The sequence below is a fragment of the Helianthus annuus genome, chromosome 11 (assembly GCF_002127325.2).
Source record: "Helianthus annuus cultivar XRQ/B chromosome 11, HanXRQr2.0-SUNRISE, whole genome shotgun sequence".
NCBI lineage: Eukaryota > Viridiplantae > Streptophyta > Magnoliopsida > Asterales > Asteraceae > Helianthus > Helianthus annuus.
Window position 1 is genome coordinate 25767040 of NC_035443.2, and position 8530 is coordinate 25775569.

An 8530-nucleotide genomic window follows, 5' to 3' on the forward strand; every position below is an offset into this window, starting at 1 on the left:
TGAGTTTGGTTTGCGCATAAGTGGTGTGTAACAACCCGACTTTCCGGGTAATTACTTGTATCTGTCATTTCTTGCTTAATTGCTTGTACTCTCGAGATTTTGATTATAATTAACCCTTTTGCGATAATACTTCGGTTTAAACTATGTTTTCAACACGCATTTTAAATGATTATCACAACACTTATTCAAAACGCAGTTATCGCATTTGACGCAGTTTATAACGCTTACTATTTAACGCATTTTATCACTTGGTTATACTAAACGCTATCGCAACGCAATCTCAACGCAAACTCGAAATGCAGATTTACTTTATGCTTACCTGTGTTATGTGTGTTACTTGTGTGATTATTTGTTTAGATGTTATGTGGTTATCTCAATGCAACGCTTATACGCTCAACGCTCACTCACAACTCGCTTAAACATAACGCAACGCTTTGCACACGAAACGAGAGTTGGAAAACTAACTCGCACAACTCAGCTGATCGAATGAGAAATCGGTCGAATGGACAACCGTCCGGATGACCATCCGCTCAGATGGCCATCCGATCGAGTGGCCATTCGCACGAGCACACCTTGCATCTACCACCGCCTTAACTCTCCTCTCACCCTATAAATACTGCCTGTACACGTCCCTTTCACTGATTTGACACCTCCATCCGACTCCCTGCACACAAGACGCTCTCAGGAACTTTTTCTCAATATTCAAGGCTTTTTGGTAAGCTTTTCTCTTTAAATCGTGTACAACCATCATCACTACACACTTCTGCATCAATTTCTCCATCAAAATCTGTCACACCCCAATATTCCACGTATTACCGGTGGGCCCGGCGGGGAGTATCGTGACGTAGTTGATATCATCATTGTTAACACACACAATAATATAGCACAGCGGAAGGCTGGGCAAATAAACTATTACAAACCATACTGTATGTCGCTGTTCGAGTACATGACTAATACAGACTGGAATGTAATAAGATCCACAGGCGGATCATAAAGTACAAAGAAACAAAAACTACAGACTCCGGGTATCTATTGGATTTGCAAGATCCTCTATAACACCCTATAGCTCCAGCCTATTTCGTGAAGTACCTGTTAATCAGTCTTTAGGAAAATACGTCAGTATACACTGGTAAATACAATTTAACTGACACGTTTTGAAAACATTTAAGAAAATTGATTTAGGTGCTCATGGCACAAATCATTTATAACTTGGGACAATCTTTATTAAGATCTTGTATACAGCTTTACATATTTGTCATACAAGTGGGGCCGGTTTGGAAGTCGGACATGATTAACTGACTCACCACTTATAGAACCCACAGAGGAGTTATCCCCAACTTGTGGGTAATTTAATATTTAGCATTTGCATCTGTCAGGTGCATGCCTGCACCCCGTGCATAGGTCGTGGCCATTAATTACTTAAATGAGCCGAGGATATCCAGGACACGGTCGTTAACCCCCAAATGTTTATGTTATCAAATAATACAGATTAAAACGGGTTATGCGGATTTATTAAATCACAATCCGACAAAATAATCCCATACCCGACCAAGCGGTACTAATGTACCATATCCCAAGCCCGTATAGGGAAAATAAGTTAAAAGTATTTACCTGGTGGTAGCAGTAAATTCCTAAGGTTCTTGAAAGGCACTTTTTACCGGAAGCTATTAATCTGTATAGAAGGTTTAATTAGCCTATTAGGATGCTAACGGGTCTTTAATTAAGTCAAGGACTTAGACCGGCTAGCTAGAAGGAAACCTTACGGATCTAAACGCTAGATTCGGGATAGAATGTGATTTAGACCCGACAAGCTTGGATACTTGTATAATATGGGTAAACTAAACACATTCTGGAAAATGAGGATTTAATGACAAGGTTAAGCCCGTTTTGGCTATTTTACGTAAACTAGTCACGTAAACCGATCCGAACGCGTAAATGCGTAACGGGTAACCGAATAGATTATATACAGGTCTAAATCATTATTATGCTCAAAATATGTTAATATATCAGTAATATATTAACATTTATGCCCAATAAGCAATTTAAACCAAAATAAGTCCCATAAGGGTATTTTGGTAATTTTAATGCCCATAAAAGAGTTTATTTATAAAACTGAGTTCCAGGTCTAATTAGATTAGTAAAAACATATACTTTAATGAGTTACATCAGTAGGATACTTAATATATGAAAAATATACCTTTTATAACCAACTATGCATCGTAGGGGCATTTTGATAATTTTACATAGGCTTTTAAAGGTTAAAATAGGTTTCTGAGTTTAAAAACTTTAGCTTACTGTAATATTATATAAATTAGCTTATAACATCAGTAGGTAATGAGTTTTATATGTCAAATCTAGTTTTGACCCATACTAGGTGCTAAAAACTCTTAAAATCCGATTTAAAGGGCTATTATGGTAAAAATAGGAAATCTGAGATTTTGATCAGTTTATAAAGTTCAAAATATTATATTTATCATATAAAATCAGTAGCAAAAAGTTTGGCATTAAAATGTTATGTAAAACTCATTTTATGGATGAAAAGGGTAAAACCGACAATTACCGAAATTAGGCTATAATCCTATGTTATGCTCAGCCTAAAAATAAATAAAAATTTTCAAAAATCCCAAAATATTATTTAACATCAGTAGGTAAAAAATTTGGTGTCAAAAATCGGGTTTAGATAGGCTTTATGCTAATTACGCCTTTTAATTACTAAAAAGTTCCTTAATTACGCTATTGAGCATAACTCCCATTCTAGACCTCAAACTGATGTCAAATTTTAGGGACATGTCTAAATATCAGTAGCAAAGGTTTTAGTTCATTCATACTGCTAAAAATCTCGGTTTTATACAAAAAGGGCGTTTTAGGCATTATTAAGCATAATTACGATCAAGAGCATATAATTCAAACTATTAGGCTCCATGCAATATAACTCCAGAGGGTTATACTATTAAGTAATGTGGTCCTAATGGAAGCTTAAAAAATGGAAGAATTAAGTTTGAACGGGTCAGAACTGAAAGTCAAAGCAAAAGTCAAGCTTTTGTGACTTTCGGTTATAACCTGCCCTTAGACTATTAATTGTCGGGTTAGGACTGATAGCATGTTTAAATAGTTATTACCAAGTCATTAGAATGTTAAAATATAATTTAGAACCTTTGGTTTGTTAATTTTAATCAAGTATGCAATTTCTGTCCAGTTTGACTTTTTGTCAAACTACTTTGACCGACATTTAACTAGTCAAACGAGATAATTAGGAGACACCCTTTTAAGGGTTAATCACCTATACTAATGTGGTTTTATAACCACTTTCAATTTGATCAGTGGTTAAGCCACATGTAATTAAAATGAAAGTCAAACTGAATTTATAAAAAGTTTGACTTTATAGTAATTAAGCTAAATTAAACAACTAAACAAGTAATTAGAAGCTTACTAATGGTCCTAGCTGTCTTTTCTACACTTGGTAATCCTCTTGTTACTGAAGAAAGCAATAGAGCAAGTCCCTTAGTGAATTTGTTGCAAGTGTGTTTAAGAACACAAGACCATGCTCCTATATATACTAATTTGAATGATCATGGATCCATTCCAGGTGGATTTGGGGGCCCTAGGATCACTCCAGGTGTCCTAGTAAGTCAAATAAACCGACATAAGGCTTCTGAGGTCGTTACAACCAAAGATAAGGCGGTGGACAGCCTTAAACTCGCACCTGGCAGCATTTTCTGACGCTGGGGACCTCTCGCGGCCCGCGTAAGGATCCTTTAGGGTCTTACGCGGCCCGCCTGGACATGGTTAACTGGCAAAACAAGTTTCCATGTTGACAGTTTCAGTCCCTAAACGTTTTTAACCCCTTTTAACCTTATTTTTGACACATAAGGCCCTTGTAGTTAGTTTGATGAAGCTCTAGGATGAATAACCAAACTTCGTTAGGCTCGGGTTCGTTAAATTTCTTCATGAAAGCAAGTTTCATCAAGTTGACGCTTTTAACCCAAAGTTTGGAAAACATGCTTAACAATCTCGGAATCACGTGAAATTTTTACCACATATTCTCGGGAGCATATTTGAATATTTCGAAGCCTCGGTTTTGTTAAAAGGTCACTCAGAGGTCTGAATTGACATATTGATACTTTTAACCCTTGTAATTTATAATCTTCCGATTATTTTCACAAACGACTTCTTATACTCAATCAATCACCTATTTAAGAATATTTTCTTCACGTGTGGTCATTCAGAGGCCCAAGTTTGGCATGTTGACACTTTTAGTCCTTTCGTTTGCATATTTTCACTCTTCGTCAACTTTAGTCCCTTAAACTCAGTCTTTCGCATAATCAGAGTTTTGGACACGTGTCTATGTATAATTGGACACGTTTTTACGTGGTGTTACAAAATCACACATTTTCTTCTTGAAATCGCCTGATTTGGACTCCTTGAAGGTGGTTCTCACTCAATTGCTTATGCAAACTGTTGTATGACATCATCTCATCAAGATTGGTTCAGATCTAAAGGATTTTCACACATTTAAACACGAATCTCAACAAGATCTCGGCATTTTCGACTGTTTTCAACTTTTCTTCAACTTTTCTTCAACTTTTCTTCACTTTTATACACAAAACCGATGGAATCCATACTCATTCAGACTCTCTACTCATTCCTTAGTTGAGAGCCAACTTGAAGACGGATTTCCACCAGAGAGATAATCGATTTATGGGTTAAACATGAAATTCCAACAAGGACAATTAGTCTGATCGAATGGGGTGGTTCCCATCCGATCGACTGGGTTGGACCTTGGTGTGTTTCCGTTGTTTGACACGTCGTCACGCCGTATCCGTTAACTCCGTTAAACTATAAACCTTAGAAAATTTCACGAAAAACTATAAACCACCATTTTCTCACTCGAATAGCCATCCGATCGAATGGCCATCCGTCTGGATGACCATCCGACCGGATGACTTGACAACTATATACTTTACATTGTTTAAACGCTTCAACGAAAACTTCAAAATTTCAAAACGATTTACAAACACCCACATCTCATTCGAATGGCCATCCGTTCGGATCACCATCCGAACACCCTACCATTCGACACGCTGTTATACGTACTGTTCAACGCTTACGCTACTGTTCTATGCTCAGGCTAACTCCAACGCGCTCCCTTCAATCCAATCAAGGCTGTGTTTATCTGTTAAACACATACTATGAGTATACTCAAACCCATTTTCTTTTAACGCACTTTTGGGTGTTACATACGTTCTCTATCGAAACACAACAACACACAGCGCAAACACTTTACAACGCTAACCGCTCCCGCATGTTATACGTGATCTATGAATGCTTGTACTATGCTTATACAGTGTTACACTATACCGCCTCTAGCAACGATAGTACTATAGCTTGGACTCAGCACCTGTCGTGGACAGGGGTTGCTAGGGATCACATCACTTTACTTCACGTGTTCACTGGACATATGTCGCGCATACTCTACAGCGCAGTCTCGTTGTTAAGTGTGAACATAGTTTTGATAGTTACTTGCTTCGCCCATTACGTGATACATGTTGGTTATGCGTAAACGCTTTCTCTACGATATGCTATGCAAACTTGTGTACTTACCTTTACATTTATGTATTGACTTTATTTTAACGTATGTGACAGGTTGATAGGATGCTATGTTATGCTGTGACGAATCAAGTAGGAAGTCTAGAAACTCCACTAAATAAATCTGAGTTGTCGGAACAGTATTTGTTTTTGAGATACACTATCTGTAATGACTGTTTTTACTTTATATGTTAGTAGTATGGGATATTAACATTAAATATATTGTCATTAATAGTTGTTATGGATTCTCTTGGACTATCTGTTTCGCTCAGTGCCACGCCCCGATGATTTTGCCATCGGTTGGGGTGTGACATGGTGGTATTTACAAGAGCAAACCAAACGGGTCAAAATAAGATAAGACGCAAACCGGGTAACGGGAGCGTAAAATATTGATTTTTAATGAACCCGGGTATTGGGTGAAGTTAGGTGTAAACGCAAACCGGTAATGGGAGCGTAGAGCACAAAGTGACGAACCCGGGTAAATGGTTTGTAGATGAAAAACGAATAATTCCATGAAAGGAATGTAGATGATTCAAGTTTACGAACTTGAACATCTAATGGGTCGAATATGTGTTCTCGCAAACTGGGTAGTGGGAGCGTGGAACACGAAGCTATTAAGCCCGGGTAATGTGTATAGCTGTGGAAAATAATCTCACTAAAAAGTTATGGATGATTTGAGCTTAGGTGCTTAAACATCAAAAATGGGTCAAAATAAAGTAAAACGCAAACCAGGTAACAGGAGCGTAAACTATATGAATTATGGATCTGGGTAATGGATTACAACTTAGATATGTTAAGAAATGAACCCTAAGTGATTAAAATGAGTTTGGATAGGTTTGGGTGTAAATTGGGTGAAAAGTAAACGTGCAGAGCTGACATAGCCAGGTGGACACCTGACCCGGCCGGGGGAAGGGGCTGAAAAAATATATACTTTCTTGTGTTTAATTCTTTTGTTGAAATTCTTTGATTTCTAATCGTTTGAATGAAATTGTATGATAGGTAACGATGCACTTTAGACCTCGGATAGTGATCAAGCCATGTCAAGAACCGAACACTTCCCAAAAGTTCGTTAGCTTCCGTTGATTTAATCTCTTTAAAAAATACTAGTGGGCTTGTATTTTGGATAAGGATTAATTCTAACTAGTAGTAGTTAATATTTTTAATACTATAGCAAATGTAACTTTCTTTTGTTTAAAATCGCTCGTTAAAGCTTTATATTATATGTATAATTGGAGGGTCTTACACTTTGGCCTTGTGACATGTACCGCAACGCCTTAATAAATGATTAACATCTCTTGCGAGCCGAGGCCAATAAAAATGTTGTTTAACCATGGTGGTCATTTTGTCGATCCCAAAATGCCACATGAGGCCCCCTCATGTAGTTCCTTGATTACAAATTCTCTCAAACAGTGTTTAGGAATACACAGTTGAGATCCTTTGAACAAGAAGGCATCAATGACATGAAAATCTCCTTTAGTCTGATGTTGACAACTTAGAAACATGCCCCCAAAATCCATGTCAGATGCATTAATGGATTTTAATGCATTAAATCCTAACACCTTGGGTTGCAACATGGACAACAGAAGGTGAATCCGTGACAGTGCGTCGACTACTTTATTTAACATGCCCAACTTATGTTTGATTGTAAAGCTAAATGCTCGTAAGAACTTGACCCATTTGGCATGACGAGATTTGTAGTTTATGTTGACCTTGAATGTATTTAAGTTCCTCGTGATCGGAGTTTAGAATGAATTCATTTACAACAAGATAATGCTGCCAATGATCCAAGGCTTGGACAAGGGCATAAAACTTCTTATCATATGTGGAATATCGGCACTTGCATCGTTAAGTTTTTCACTAAAGTAGCTATGGGTCGCACTCGTTGGGACAATACCGCCTCGATTCTCACACCAGACGCGTCACACTCTACCACAAACACCCCATCAAAACACGGTCGCGCTAAAACATGAGTGGTTGATAATTGCTTCTACAATTCTTCAAATGTGGCTTGGGCTTGTCTATTCCACTCAAACTGTTTCAATTTCGTGAGCTCGGTCAAAGTGGCCACTATCATGCTAAAATTCTTAAGAAAGCGGCAATAGAAAGAAGCTAAACCGTGAAAGCTTCGAATCTGTTAGATGGATTTGGGAGTTAGCCAATCTTTAGTGGCTTGTACTTTCCATTCATCTACTTTGATGTCTTTGGCTGAAACAAGGTATCCTAAAAACGTGACTTCTGGAGAAAAAAAATCATATTTATCAAGATTACCATACATCTTCTCCTTTGCTAATACATCAAACAACCTCTGTAGATGCTCTTTGTGTACACTTTCAGACCTACTATACACGAGTATATCATCGAAGTAAACAACAACAAACCGCCCCAGAAACGGTTTCAAAACAAGGTTCATCAATCGCATAAAGGTACTTGGTGCTTTGATAATCCGAATGGGAACGAGCCATTCATACAACCCTTCTTTTGTCTTAAAAGCGGTCTTCCACTCGTTTCCTTCACTGATTCGACTCTTGTGATAACCACTTCTTAAATCAATCTTTGAAAAAATCTCAGACCCATGTCCAATAAATCATTCAATCTAGGTATGGGAAATCGACACTTAATGGTAATTTTATTGATCGCCCGGCTATCGACACACATCTGCCACTCCCCATTTTTTTGTGGACAAGAAGAGTGGGTACAACACAGTATTCATGTATAAATCAAGTATTCATGTATGTATTAAGTTGTTAATGGGTTGCAAGGCCATTAACATGTGACACGACATAGGAAGTCACCAAACCATAGGCACTTTTCTAGTTGTTGATTCACGACGAAGACACAAAAACACTACTCGGTACTAGTTGTCACCAAGAGTGGGGCTGCCCTGAAACCCATTAGATCTAACCTTTTGTTCTGCGGTCTAAGTATGTACACGATTAATGGTGCT